Source organism: Eumetopias jubatus, unplaced genomic scaffold (assembly GCF_037043125.1).
Source record: "Eumetopias jubatus isolate StellerSeaLion01/CBP00866 unplaced genomic scaffold, mEumJub1_p1.0 scaffold_11, whole genome shotgun sequence".
In the NCBI taxonomy this organism is placed as follows: Eukaryota; Metazoa; Chordata; class Mammalia; order Carnivora; family Otariidae; genus Eumetopias; species Eumetopias jubatus.
In genome coordinates, this window is record NW_028274817.1 from 57,069,890 (window position 1) to 57,085,102 (window position 15,213).

A 15,213-nucleotide genomic window follows, 5' to 3' on the forward strand; every position below is an offset into this window, starting at 1 on the left:
TCTTAACTTTTTTGTACTTGTTGAAGCCTGATTTGTGATCTAGTATGTCATCTTTTCTGGAGAATGTCCCATGTGCACTTGAAAAGAATGTGTGTTCTGCTGTTTTAGGATAGAATGTTCTGAATGTATCTGTTAAATCCATCCGGTACAGAGGGTCATTCAAAACCATTGTTTCCTTGTTGATTTTCTATTTTAATGATCTGTCCATTGATGTGAATGAGGTGTTAAAGTCCTCTACTATTGTATTATTATCAATGAGTTCCTTTATGTTTGCTATTAATTGTTTTATAGATTTGGGGTGATCCTAAGTTGAGGGCATAAATATTTACAATTGTTAGATCTTCTTGTTGGATTGTCCCCTTTATTATGATATAGTGCCCTTCTTCATCTCTTGTTACAGTCTTTGGTTTAAAATCTATTGTCTGATATAAGTACTGTTAGTTTGGCATTCTTTTGACATTCATTTGCATGAGAAATGTTCCTCCATCCCCTCACTTTCAATCTGCAGGTGTTTTTAGGTCTAAAATGAGTCTCTGATAGGTAGCATATAGATGGGTCCTTTTTTTTTTTTAATTTTAACCATTCTGAAACCCTATCTTTTGTTTGGAGCTTTTAGTCCATTTACATTAGAGTAATTATTGATAGATATGTGTTTAATGCCATTTTATTACTTGTTTTATCATTGTTTCTGGAGGTTTTCCCTGTTCCTTTTTTGTCTTTGTCCCTTTTGGTCTCTCCTTTTCACTCAAAGAGTCATTATTTGAAATAGTCCAAAACTGGAAACAAACCAAATGTCATCAAGTCATTCATTCATTCAAATTCTTTGAGTGCCTACCATGTGCCAGACATTTGTCTAATGTGTCTCCATTTCTTGGAGCTTCCATTCTAGTTAAGGTCTATAGATAATAAATAAAGCAAATAAGCAAACCATGGGAAGTGCCATGAAGGAAAAGTTGTGAGTGCTTACATAAAGCCTCTCTGAGGACATGATAAACTGAGACCTAAAGTTTGAGAAAATTTCAGTCAGAAGAAGAGTTAGGGAAAGAGCAGCGCACAGAGAACAAGCATAAGCAAAGGTCCTGAACCCAGAAAAATATTTATGCATTTAAGAAATTAAATGTGACTGGACCATGGTAGGTGAGGGGGAGAGTAGAGCAAGATGAAGTTGAAGGCATGCAAAGCCCAATTATTCAGGGTCTTGTAATGAGTTTGGGTTTTATTTTATTTACAATGAGAAGTCATTGAAAATCCTATTGATTCTACATTCTAAATATATTTTGTATTCTTCATCCCCAGGGCCTGTACTGTATTTCAGCCGGTTATCATCTCTTACCTGGATCATTGTTATAGTTTCCTAACAGGTCTCTTAACTGGTTCTGCCCCTTCCTTCAGTCTATCCTTTTCATGTCCACAAAGAGATCTTTTAAAAATGAAAATCTAATCATTCTGCTATTCTCTTATATCCTTTGCTAGTTCCTCTTTATTCTAAAAGATAAAATTCAATTCCTTAATTAGGCCTGTCAAACCTAGTATGTAAGAGTACATCCTGACTTTCATGGGCCCTAGGTATATTTGCATTCTTTCATAAGAATATGTGAAAAATTACATTTTGTAACTGCATTAGTATACAGACTAATATTACATATTCATTATTAATTTTTTAAAGATTTGTATTTATGTATGTATTTAGAGAGAGTGCGAGCAAGAAGAAAGACAGAGGGAGAGAGAGAATCTTAAGCAGACTCCATGTGGAACATGGAACCGGATGTGGGGCTTGATCCCATAACCTTGAGATCATGACCTGAGCTCAGATCAAGAGTTTAACACTTAACCAACTGAGCCACCCCGGTGCCCCCATTATTATTATATTCCTTTTTTTCTTCTGATTTTAGAATAAAGTTAAAACATTTTCATGATCTTTAAAGGTATCATGGTGTCCTAGGCATGGTGACTGTTGTAATTAATGAATATGTCAACCCTGCTAGTGTGATTTAATGCCAGCCTAACTCTCTAGATTTTTTCTCTGATTAATTTTAAAATGTCTATGTAGTACCTTCTAATGCCAGACACTGTTCTAGGAACTGAGATACATCAGTGAACAAAAAAGAAAAAAAAAACATGACTTCATATCACTTTCATTGAGGAGAGAGGGGGACAAAAGTTAAACAAATGAATAAGTAAAATGAGTAGTATGCTAGACAGTGATGTAGTAGGGAAGAAAGATGACAGTTTGTGGGATGGCTTGCAATTTGAAATATGGTGTTCAGGAAAAACCTTACTGAGCATATATTATTTAAGCAAACACCTGAAAGAGATGAGAGAGTGAGCTAGATGGATACCTGGGAGAAAAACATTCCAAGTAAGGCAAGAGCAAATATAAAGGTCCTGAGACAAGAATTTGGCTAGTGTATCTCTGAATAACAAGGAAGCTAGTGTGGTTGGAATCAGAGAGATAAAATTTGTTCAGATCATGGGTTTTTTATCATTATAATAACTTTTTATTTTTGTCTGAAGGAAATGGATACTTAATGGAAGATTTTGACTATGGAAGTGGCATGATTTGACATAATTTTTATTAAAGAATCATCCTGTCTGCTGTGTTGAGAGTAAAGTATAGCAGTGTAAAGGGTGAAGTAAGGAAACCATTTAGGAAGTAATGACAATAATTCAGATGAGAAATAATGGTTTTGACCCTGATGGGAAGAGTGGGTGGTGAGAAATTGTCTAATTCTAGATACACTTTTTTAGGTAGACCTAATATATTTCACTGATAGATTGGATGTGAGGCAGAGACAAAGAGAGAAGCCAAGAATGAACAACAACAACAAAAAAGGATGACCCCAAAGTTTTCATTCTGAATAACTGGAAAGATGGAGTTGCTATCAATTGAAATGGGGAAATCTATAGAAAGGAAACATGTTTTTAGTGAGTTCAGTTGTAGACCTGTCAAGTTCATGGTGACTCCCCAAATAACATACTCTGCTGATTTTCCTCCTTTCTTACCGTTCTCTCCTTCTCAGTCTCCTTTGCTAGTCTATTCTCACTTTTCTGGTCTCTAAACAATTCACTTCGCTAGAGTTTAGTCCTTCTCTTTTGTATCTTTCACCCTTTCTTGATCATCTCTAAATTTTATATTTCTATCCTGAACTTTTCCCCTAAAATCCACACTTTACTTGGCTAATTTTATTATGTTAAGTTAGCCACCATACAGTACATCATTAGTTTTTGATGTAGTGTTCAATGATTCATTAGTTGCGTATAACACCCAGTGCTCATCACAACACGTGCCCTCCTTAATACCCATAACCCGGCTACCCCATCCTCCCACCCCCTCCCTCTGAAACCCTGTTTCTTTCCCAGGGTTCATAGTCTCTCATGGTTTGTCTTCCTCTCTGATTTCTCCCCCTTCAGTTTTCCCTTCCTTCCCCTATCATCCTTCGTTTTATTCCTTATGTTCTACATATAAATGAAACCATATGATAATTGTCTTTCTCTGCTTGACTTATTTCACTTAGCATAATCCCCTCCAGTTCATAAGTGAGAGTGGATGGGTCCTAATGCAGAAAGGGTCTCCCTTACCATAGAGCATGGACAATGGCAAGAGAGAAACAGAATATGTGTGCACTGTTGCAGGTGGGTCAGTAGGAAGCTCTCATCCAATTGCTTGTGGAAAATCTCTTTTAAAATGTGCTTTATAATGGGAAAGTTCAAACATACGCAAAAGTAAAGAAAACGAGATAATGAACCTCCATGTTGCCATCACTGAGCTTTAACAATTATCTCTTCATGACCTAACATTTTTCTTATAGCCCCACCTACACTTTCTTCTTTCCTCAGATTATTTTGAAGGAATCCCATATGTCACATTATTACATACATATTACAACAATACTTACTTCATTATATGTCTCTAAAAGATGGCTCTTTAAAAAATATAACCACATTACCACACTTAAGAGATTAATAATAATTCCTTAATATCACCTTATTATCATTCCTTATCCTTAATTCACAATTGCTTTTTAGCAATTTTTTTTGAAATAAGATATCCAAATAAGGTCCATGCATTGCAATTGATCAATATGTGTCTTAGGCACTTTTAATTTATAGATTCTCTTTCCATCTATTTTCTCCACTTTGTTAAAAAAACTGAATTATTTGTCTGATAGAATTTCCTATAGTCTAGATGTTTCTGCTTGCATCCTCATGGTGACGTTTTACATATTCTTCTGTTCTCTGTAATTTCTCTTCTAGACACTTAATGAGATTTGGGTTCAAGTTTTTACAAGACTACTTCATAGATGGGATTGTATACTTCTATTAGGAGGCACATAATGTCCAGTTGTCTCTCTTGTAAAGATGTTAGTAACATTGATGGTTTTTGTTTAGATCAATTAATTTATTAAGGGTTGTTAGAATTAGCTAGAATATTTCCAAAATGAGAAACTTCCCCTCACTTCTGATAAGGTCACACTCACATACAGTTGGAAGTTTTATTTTGATTGCTTCAATTTTCTCAGTGAAATAAGGTAAGGAAAGTAACCAGCTAGAGTGCGGAGGGAGAGGAGATATTGGAGATTTGAGGAAGAGAAGTTATGAAATAGACATCTAAGAGAGTGGGAAAATTATTGAAGGAAACTTATTTTGTATGACTGCCAGGTAGTATTAAGAGCACAGATGAATTCCATGGTCATGAATATGAAGTAATACCAGTAGGTGTGTTTGTGTGCTTTTTTCAAGCAATCTTTGGCTGCATGAATGCAGGTAAGACTAGATGAAAAACTGAATTTAACAAGGATTGGGTTTTGGCAGATGAATACAAGCAATAAAAGAGCAAAAATATTAAGGGTATATGCAAGGGAGTGATTATAAAGATGAAGCATCAAATTTGAATTAGATAATGGAGGAAGTTAAAGCATAAGAATGATGAGGAACAGTGAAAATCTGATAGGGTCAAGGAGTGTATATTCTGTAGAGGTTGCAAATTGTTAAAAAGAAGTGTGCTGGAGAGAAAGGAGGCGTTGATCAAATAGTGGAAAGTTTAAAAATTGAGATTATGGAGAAGGTAATGACTAGGGCTAGAGAAAGATTAGGAGAATAAGTGGTTGAAGGGGAGTGAGGGACACTATCCCTGGAAGAGAGGAGATCAAGGAAATGAGAAGCCAAGGAATTGGAAAATTCATTAATATAAATATTGAAATCATTAAAATTATATGACAATTAGTGGGCCAGAAACCAAGCTCTTCAAGGAATGAGTGGTATAATTTCATTAAGGATGGGTAATAAAATATAAACTCCATGTGGGCAGAGATTTTTATCTATTTTTTTCACTGTATCCTGAGGTCTTAGAATAATACCTGACATATAGTAGGGTGATCAATATATGATTATATAAATGAATGAGCAAATAACTTGAAATTCAAAGCTATGGAGTCTTTAGGGAAGAGATAAAGTAAATGGTCTGGAAGTGGCAATGAGGTGTAAATAAGACATTTAACCCACACCAGGACCATTGATTTGATGAGTATGGAAAAGAAAACAGCTGCCACTTGATACGACTTTAGGTGAAGCAGTTAGAGTCCCTAGATAAAGAAAGTGAAAGAAATTTTCAGAAAAGAAGTTGAAGGTATGGAGTTTTTCTGGTGAGGAACTGTAAGTTCCACTAAACATTGTAGAAGAAATCCAGGAGGTTGGGAGGGGTAGGGGAAAGGGTAAAAAGGAGAATGTGCGTAGTTGTAAGCAGATTAGAGTCTAGGGATTTGGGATTTCTAGACAACTTATGTGACTGAAGTGAACAGAGATAAAGGGCATAATGATATTATCCTAATGATCTCAAAGCAGATAATAGTTGTGAGGCTGTGAGTGTTATGTGTGAGGGAGAGAGAGATAAGAATCCTGCAAGGAGCACAGAGAAATATGAGGTCAATTCCCCATTCATATAATGAAAAAGTGGAGACCAGGGGAAGAGGGGGTGGCTCCCTCCTAACCCCTAGAGAACAAGGAATTCTGGAGTTCGCTTTTGTTTCTCCTTATTATAGTGTTGCATACCAGAGATCCTTGTTGACTACTATCAAAGGTAAACATTTTGGGAAAAGAGGTATCTTCTACATATGCTTTTTATGTTTCAGCCATACCTGAATTACTCATAGTTCCATCAATCCAGCATGCTCCCTCAGATTTCTTTGCTTGCTAGTCCTGGAATATCCCCTATATCTCTTACCATCTACTTGGAGTACTCCTACTCATTCTTCAAGGTATCTTTTTCAATACAAGATCTTCCCCCTTCCTTACATCCAAGGCAGATTTAGGTGGTTCCTCTTATTTTATCCCTTAGCATTCTATAAATACACCATAATGATACTGAATTTTTAATTGGAAATTTAATTCAGATAGTGTAGATCTACATGCAGTTATAAGACATAATACAGAAATATCCTATGTACCCTTTACCCAATTTCCCCCAATGGTAACATCTTACAAAACTAGTACAATATAGCAACCAGGATATTGACATTAATACAATTCACTGATCTTATTCAGATTTCCCCAGTTTTATTTGTACTTGTGTGTGTATATGTGTGTGTGAATTTAGTTCTGTGCAATATTATCATATGTGTAAGTTCTTTAATCCACTACTACAGTCAAGTTACAGAACAATTACATCACCACAAGGATTCATTTTGTTCTTTTATAATCACAGTAAACTCTCTCCCACCTCCTGCAACCCAACTCCTGACAATCACTAATCTTCCATCTATTTCTAAAATGTATGCATTTCAAAAATGGAATCATACAGTATGGAAACTTTTGGGATTGGCTTTTTTCACTCAGCATAATTCTTCAGAGATCCATCCAGGTTGTTGAATGTATCAGTAGCTCATTCCTTTTTACTGATGAACAGTATTACATCATATAGATGTATCACAGTTTATTCATTCACCAGTTGAAGGACATTTACCTCCCCCCCCCCTTGTTTTTGGTTGCTACAAATAAAGTTTCTACTCATATAAAGGATTTTGTGTGAACATAAGTTTTCTTTTCTCTTGGATAAATACTTACAAATAGAATTGCTGGATACAGTAAAAGGAACAGAGAAGTCCATCTCCTCTTATCAGGAATGCAAAAACTTTCCCAGGATCCTATCCCTATCATAGTTCTACTTTAATCATATTGGCCAGAACTGGCTGTAAGGGAGACTGGAAAAAACAGAGACAACTTAGATGTCCCAAACAAAACTGGGATTCTCTTAGCAAAGATGCAGAGAATACTGCTTATGAAATTAACAATGTCTGCTAAAATGTTAATGTCTGAGAACAAAAGAAACTGAATAAGAAAAAGTATATTATAGTAGTTGTAGTGGGCTGAATGGTGACCTCCCAAAAGATATGTTCACAACCTAATCCCTGGAATCTACAAACATTCTTTGCATGACAAAAGATGTGATTAAGTTAATGATCTTGCTTGTCTGTTAAGATAGAGACAGAAGAGGAGACACACACACACACACACACACACACACACACACACACAGAGTAAGAGATGTGAATATGGAGGCAAAGATTAGAGTCCTATAGCTACAAGCCAAGGAATACCAAAGCCATCAGAAGCTGAAAGAGGTAAGGAATGAATTCTCTAGAATCTCTGAAGGGAAGAGAAACCATGCCAACACTTAAAATTCAGGGTTTTGTATTCCAGACCTGTGAGAGAATAAATATCTATTATTTTAAGTCACCCAATTTGTGGTAATTTGTTATGAGAGCCAGGAAATTAACTCAGTAGTTAAGAGCATTGACTTTAGAGTCAGATCTGAATTCAAAGCCTTGCTCAGCTATTTAGGACTATGACATTGGAGAAGTAACTTATCCGTGTTTAAGTTTCCTCATCTGTGAAATGGCAACACAACATAAAAACATTTAGCACTGTGCATGGCACACAGTATGCACTTACTAGCTTTTAGCCAGTAGTGTTATTGAGAGGTGAAGCTACAAAGGAAGGCAAGAAAAGCACTGACATTAGTATAATAATCTGTCTGTATGTTTTGGTCTCTGTCTCTCTCTTCCAGTGTTATCATTTCCATAAAGAATACTCTGTTATCATTTTGTAATCTGAAAGCAGTAGGCAGTATACTCTCAACTATGATTTGTGCCTCCATTTATCCTTTACTTCCAGGAACAATAAAGTGCACAATACCTTCTTCATCCTTATACATAAGAATATACTCTTTTCCTCTAGGTCTGAATACATGGTTTTTCCATGTTGACAGGGGAAAATATGTTAATATAGTGATATATCTGATTGTATCTACTAAGCTAAGGCTCTGGGCATTAAAATATTAGACTACTATAGCTATCACAAGAGTTCCAGAATATCAGTAATGAGTTCACCAGAGAGAAGTAGTGTTGCTTCAAGGAGCCCTGCACAAGAAAGAAGATTTAACGTAAAACATAATACTTGATTTTAATTATGCTATTTAAAAACAGGTAATATATTTGTGTTATAGCTGATATTAAATGGATCCACCTAATCAGATACTGAACTGTTAAAATTTGGGATTCCCATCAGAAATCTTAATATATTCACCAGTCTTGTGTTTGAAAGTAAGCATGCTATTACTAACTGTTACCTTTCTTAAAAGAAAAACAATTTGTGAATTGCAGGCTTCTGACTAACACAGATTTTGTCTCTCATTTGGGGACCATAACTGGACCTTTGGTTTAACACAGAAGAGAGGTAAGTTTACCAGGACTTCAGAGTTTTAAGAACTTTTTGAAAAGATGAAGTATACTCTGATTTCTTTACAAATTTTAAAAGATTCAAACTTTTAAAATCCATTCATATGGCCAACTACAAAATTGGATGCAGTTTTGTTTTAAGATCATGATAATGTGAAACATCTTGTAATATATCGCAATAGAAAGTTATTGCTAAAACAAAGGAAACTGCTTTCTTTCTAGAAATGAAATCTAGTATTTTTCAGGCTTTTTATAACTCACTCAGAACATAATTTTTAGGTAGGAACTTTGCTTTTGAACTCATCCTCAATCCCTGACAAAGATAATTACTATATGGTCATTATGTAGAACTATCTTTTCCCCTGCTCCTTCGGTCCATTACTTCAATCACTCCTACTTTTGTCTATAGATTTGAGCTTGCATCTATGTTGAAAACTATTCTGAGTGACCCTGGGAAGGAGGCATAAGAAGTTCCTTTCTAAAAAGGTGTTTGGCTCAGCATCAGGCATCTCTGCTGATATCTTGCTGATGCCCTATGCTTATCTCACAGAACCCATAATTAGAGAGCAACATTTTGTGGCCCTGATTCTTTGGTATAAGATTTTTATTTCCCAAGCAGCAAGCCTGGGTTTCTGATCTCTGCTAATTGTCCTCGTAGATCTGACCCACTTTCTGAACCAGGATCTTATCTTGCCTCATCCTCCAGGATTTGGGTGATGCCACATAATGGCTGAGAGGGAACTGAAAAGTCCTCTAGTCTAGTCTTTTCATTGAACAGAGGAGGAAACCAAAAATTGACCTCTCTTTTCTCTCTGGTCTCATCACAACTGCCTTTTAGTGGTCTTAGCTGGCCTCCCTGAAATTTGCTTTTCTGCCTTACTCAAAATATCCCTTTTCCAGTCTAATTAAAACTCCCAGCCAAGAACTCACCTAATCCCATGAAGTCTCTAAGTTACAAATGTCATAACACAAGCTTTGTGGGCAAGGACATGTGATAATTCCCAAGATAAAATATTTTTACTGTAACAGTATCTCCACCAGATGTTATGAAGTCACAAACCTTGAACATGTATTACCTAGACCAGTCGAAACTAAGTATACAATGTGTTCAAAACATCTATTAAGATAAAAGCCTAATAGTAGGGAAAAAATAGAAAATTCTTCCAAAACTGTTAAAAATCCCAGAAATGATGAATATTCCTTCAGAAACACCATGAAAAACTTTGTATCTAAGACTAAAAAGTTGTGGCCATTTCAAGGATAGCTAAAACAAGAGCTTTTGTGTATAAACTTAAAAATAATCTTAGCTAGATATTTCTAGTTAGAAAAGTAATGTAAAGTGGACTATTTTATTCCTTAAGAGTTTAGTAAAAGAATTCTCTCCTGGTTGAGGAGAACCTATTTGTGGAGGTACTTACCCTCCTGAACTGTTATTTATGTTATTTTTTGTCTCTTTTAGTCATGAAGAGCAAAGAATATAAGGACTTATGTGTATTGCTTGACTGTGTCAGGAAGGCAAACCAAAATCATACTTGTGCCTAGCAGGAAGCAATTAAAAACAAATTGTGTTTATCACTGTGAGATATAGGAGCCAACAAAACAGACCTGATTGTAATCTCAAAATTAAGTAGTTATATCAGGCAGTCCAGGTGGCATACACAAGAAGAATAGACAGGATTGGACAGAGTCAGCTAAGGAAGGTATAATCAAGATTATACTGTAAGTTCAGATGTGATATTTGTTCCTTGGAGGGTCAAAGGCACAAAGGATAAATCACTCACCCAATGTCCCATAGCTAGTAAGTGAAGAAGTTAGGATTTTAATGCAGCAGACTGACTACAGAACTGTCTAAGCTGTTAGCCACTATGCTATATTATCTCCTATGTATAGACTATACCTTTAACCATCCTGGGTCTTTCGTGCTCTAACTTTAACTCTTACAGCAGAAGCTTCCAACAATTTGAGAACTCCTCAATACATAGAGACAAAATCTTTAACCACCTAGATAGTTCTTATGCCAGCCTCACCATGAAGAGACTGATACTGAACACCCAATGTACATTCCTGTTTAGACCTCTGAGAGCCAGATAGAGCCAGCTCTTATGTTGTATTAAATGCCTACAAAAGTTCTACCACCCGGGGTTTGGTCCTGTGCAACACTCAGGATGAGTAAAGGAAACTTTCAACAACCTGAAGCCTGTTCTGTTCAGGACTATGTGACATTTCATATAAAACTTTTAACCATCCAGGGACTCTCTCAGGGTCAACCTAACTTAAAGACTTCTTTCTGGGATGGCCACATTTTCCACAGAAGCATCTGAATGTCAGGGACTTATTTCTGATTATGTTATCCATGTATAGGGAACTAAATGTATAATGGTCCTAAAAGAGAAACTGAAAGTCTGGTATGATTAGGGCAGAGAGCAAGATGGAGAGTGTTGTGTGAAGAAACTGGAAACTAAAAGGAATATATTGCAGTAGTTACAGACTTTGGAGTCAAATCAATTGTGTTTGAATTCTGGCTCTGATACTAATTGTGGGGACTTGGGCAAGTTACTAAACTAATTGAAGCCTCAATTTCCTTATTTGTAAATCAGGAAAAATAATATTATCTGCCTCATAGAAACTTTGTGAGGAATTATAAGATAATGCATGTAAAATATTTTAGTATTTACATTGTATTAAGTATTCTATACATATTATACACTAACATACACTTGATAGATACAGATGTAGATAGATATAGATAGACAGATGATAGATATAGATAGATGATAGATGACAGATAGATAGATAGATAGATAGATAGATAGATAGATAGATAGATAGATGATAGATAGTAGAGAAATGGAGACCCCAGATCTTGTAGCTTTGGAGGGCCTTGTAAACTATGGTAAGGGTTTGAAGCTTTATTTTAGGGTAATTGGAAGATATTGAAGGGTTTTTAAGAGAGAAGTAACAAGATTAGCATTTTAAAAATATTGCTGTGACTGTACTGTGGCAAAAGGATTGGATGGAGGCAAGTATAAAGAGTCTAATTACGAATCTGTTATGATAGTTCAGGGGAAACTTAGACTAGGACAGAGTGCATAGAGATAAAGGTGGAAAAGGAACATATAAGTAGAAGGGACAGGGTTTGGTAGCAAGTGAAATGAGACTTGCCAGCTACTTCTTCTCCCCCCCCCCCCCACTGCCTTTTCCCCAGAGGATTAAGGAGAGATGGCTGAAGAACAGGAACAATAATTGAAAAGTTAGTGTAGGACATTTTGTGATGTATCTTAAATCTAGGAGGGGGCAATTGTTCTCTTAGTATAATAGTTTGGGTATAAATGTGTTTGATGTTAGATACTCTATGTAACAACTAGCCTTACTGAAGCTTACACTGAAAGACTTCTATATTTTCTTCATCCCACTCCATCTATGAAATCTGAACAGATGCTACATTCCACACTGGAGGCCATGAAATTTTCAAAACCCAAAGGTGTCTTATGACTTAATCATTTCTGTAGGGCTTTCCCTAGGGAAGACTGACATATAAAGTTGGCCAGGGAGGGAAGGGGCAAAAAGGAAAAGAATTGCTGGAAGAGTAGGTAGAGTAAGAGAGTAATGGAGACAGACAGAATGAGATAGAGAGATTGAGTAATTAAAGAATGAGGGAGATCCACTTGCTTTACTCTTCAAAGGCTTAAGGAGTAGCTACATGATCCCATCACCTCTATAAAGGAGGTCTAATCAGATCTAACCCCTTATGCAGTACAAGGGACTGGAGTAAATGCCAAAAGTACTATGCGGGATTTTTCCTCCACATTGGAACAATCATATGAACCCCTTCTCTCCAGTTGTTGACAAGACTGACAGCATCTTCCCTGTGAAGTACTAAGTGGCAATTGATCATTTTCTTAAAACAGTAGTCTAGGTGGAGAAACTGTTAAGTCAATCCCCCATCTACCCATCCCCATCTGCCTTTCTCTAAAAACAAGTGCTTCATGGGTCAGAACTGTGTTTGGGGCATGTGGCAGACACTTTTGGATACCATTCCAATATCCATTCTCTCCTTCCCTCTTGCTAATACAACTCTCACCGTGATCAAAGCAACTTATTCATTTAGAAATTTAGAATACCTTGCAATTACTACTGGCTGTGTCACCAGTTCTGACCAAGGAGATGTAAGAGGAAATTGCTGAGCAAGATACCCAGGAAGGTTTCCTAAAAGTGACAAACAGCTGACAAATATTTTGTCTCTCACCCCTTTATTCATTTACCACTACCGATCCCTCCTAAACATTGATATAAAGCTATAGGTGAAGCCATCCTGTAACATGGATGATTGTCACATGCTGAGGATGAAAGCTACATGCTGAAAAGTGTGGACTAGAAAGATGATATTCTTAAAATATTCTGCACCAGCACTAGGCTGCTGAGCTCAGGACTTCATGTTATATGAGATAAATAAACCTACCTGTTGAAGCTACTGGAATCAGGTTTTTCCTTACTTGCACTCATATGGGACCCTAAAAGACACAGGGTACTACAGAGATTAAGGAGTAAATTATGACTCTTAAGTCTCTGGCTTAAACAATGCAATAGTAGAATAATGCCTTTTCCCTGAAGATGTCCCTGTCATAATCCCTGGAACCTGTGAATGTTACCTTAAACAGTAAAGGAGAATTAAGGTTGCAGATGGAATGAAGATTGTTAATCAGCTGACCTCAAGTTAGGGATATTATCCTGGATTTATCTGGGAAGGCCCAATGTAATTCTTAAAAGTGGAAGAGGGAGGCAGAAGAGGAGTTTGGAAAGATGCAATATGAAGACTCAACCCACCACTGCTGGCTTTGAAGGGAGCCATGAGCTGAGAGATGTGGGCAGCCTCTAGAAGCTGGAAAAGAAAAAAATGGATTTTCCCCTAAAGAAGAAGGAATAAAACCATATCATACCTTTATTTTAACCCAGTTAGACTCATGTCAGACTTCTGATCCATAGAATTGCAAAATAATAAATATGTGTTATAAACCAACTAAGTTCCTGGTAATTTGTTACAGTAGCCATCGGAAATTAATACAAGCAAGTCTATAGATGGGCTCACTTTTAGAAATACTGAATTTTCAATGCTTTTGAGATATCCAAGTGGGGCTGTCCAATAAGCAAACGGCTGCATGGGAAGGTCAGGAAGATGTCTAGACAGCAGATACAGAATTGAGAGTTATTGCAGATAATTAAAACAATGGAGTCAAATTAAATTGCTTATGGATAATGAATAAGGTTAGAAGAAAAAAGAGACTAACTCTCATAGTGAATTGAGTAAGGGGAGAAGGCAGCAAAAGAAGCAGAGAAGGAGAACATAGGCTTACAAAATCAAAAGAAAATGTTTCAAGGATGGTCATTAGTGATGAATGTTGATGACCAGTAAAATAAGAGATTAGAAATCATATATAGATTTTGTGACACAGAGGTAATTTGTGACCTTAATAAGAGCAGTTTGGATGGGATAGTAGGTGTAGTAGGTATTGAAGCTAAATTGATGTGAAATGAGGGATTAGGCAGAGACAGATAAATGAAGGAAGGGAATAAAGGCAACTCATTCCATTTTTTAAAATTTTATTTTATTATGTTATGTTAGTCACCATACAATACATCATTAGTTTTTGATGTGGTGATCCACGATTCATTGTTTTCGTATAACACCCAGTGCTCCATGCAGTATGCACCCTTCTTAATACCCATCACCAGGCTAACCCATCTCCCCACTCCCCTCTCCTCTAAAACCCTCAGTTTGTTTCTCAGAGTCCATAGTCTCTCATAGTTCATGTCTCCCTCTGATTTCCCCCACTTCATTTTTCCCTTCCTTCTCCTAATGTCCTTACGTTCCACAAATAAGGGAAACCATATGATAATTGACTTTCTCTGAGTATAGTTACACAAATGGGCAAGTATACATACCTAAGGATGTTCATAATGGCGTTATATGTAACATGAAATCATTGAAAATAACCTAAATGTCCATATATATGGAACTAATTAAAACATACGTACAATTATATGATAAAAAAAACCTCATTCTGGAGGCTTGACTGTGAAGGTGAACAGAGAAGTTGCTGGAGAAAATGGTGTTGAGGAAGTATGTGTAAATAGGCCCTCCTAAAGCAAACATCAAGATGGGATTAGACTCTGCATAATTTTTTTTATTAGAGTAAACACTTGTTTAGAGACAATGGGAAGGGATTTGGAAAAGACTGAGAGTCTTACCCTGAGTGAAAGAGAAAGGGAAGGAAATTTGGGAAGAAGTGTCCTAGACTCCTGTGCAGTCTAAGGAAGGTTCAGTAAGCCACTAGGGAGTCCTCAAACCAGTCAGCCGTCAGAGGAGTCCCATAACTCTTAGAAATGTGCTCATATTAGTATCCCTCTTTCTCTCTGTCATAAGCTAGGAGCAGCCTAGAGGAAGCATAACCCCCAGGCAAATGCAGGGATGGATTTCAGAGCA

General features: G+C 36.5%; 1 pseudogene; it reads right to left on the reverse strand.

Annotated features, from left to right (window-relative positions):
• Positions 1-15,213, reverse strand: part of LOC148163066 (uncharacterized) — a 150,053-nt pseudogene that overhangs the window by 19,792 nt on the left and 115,048 nt on the right.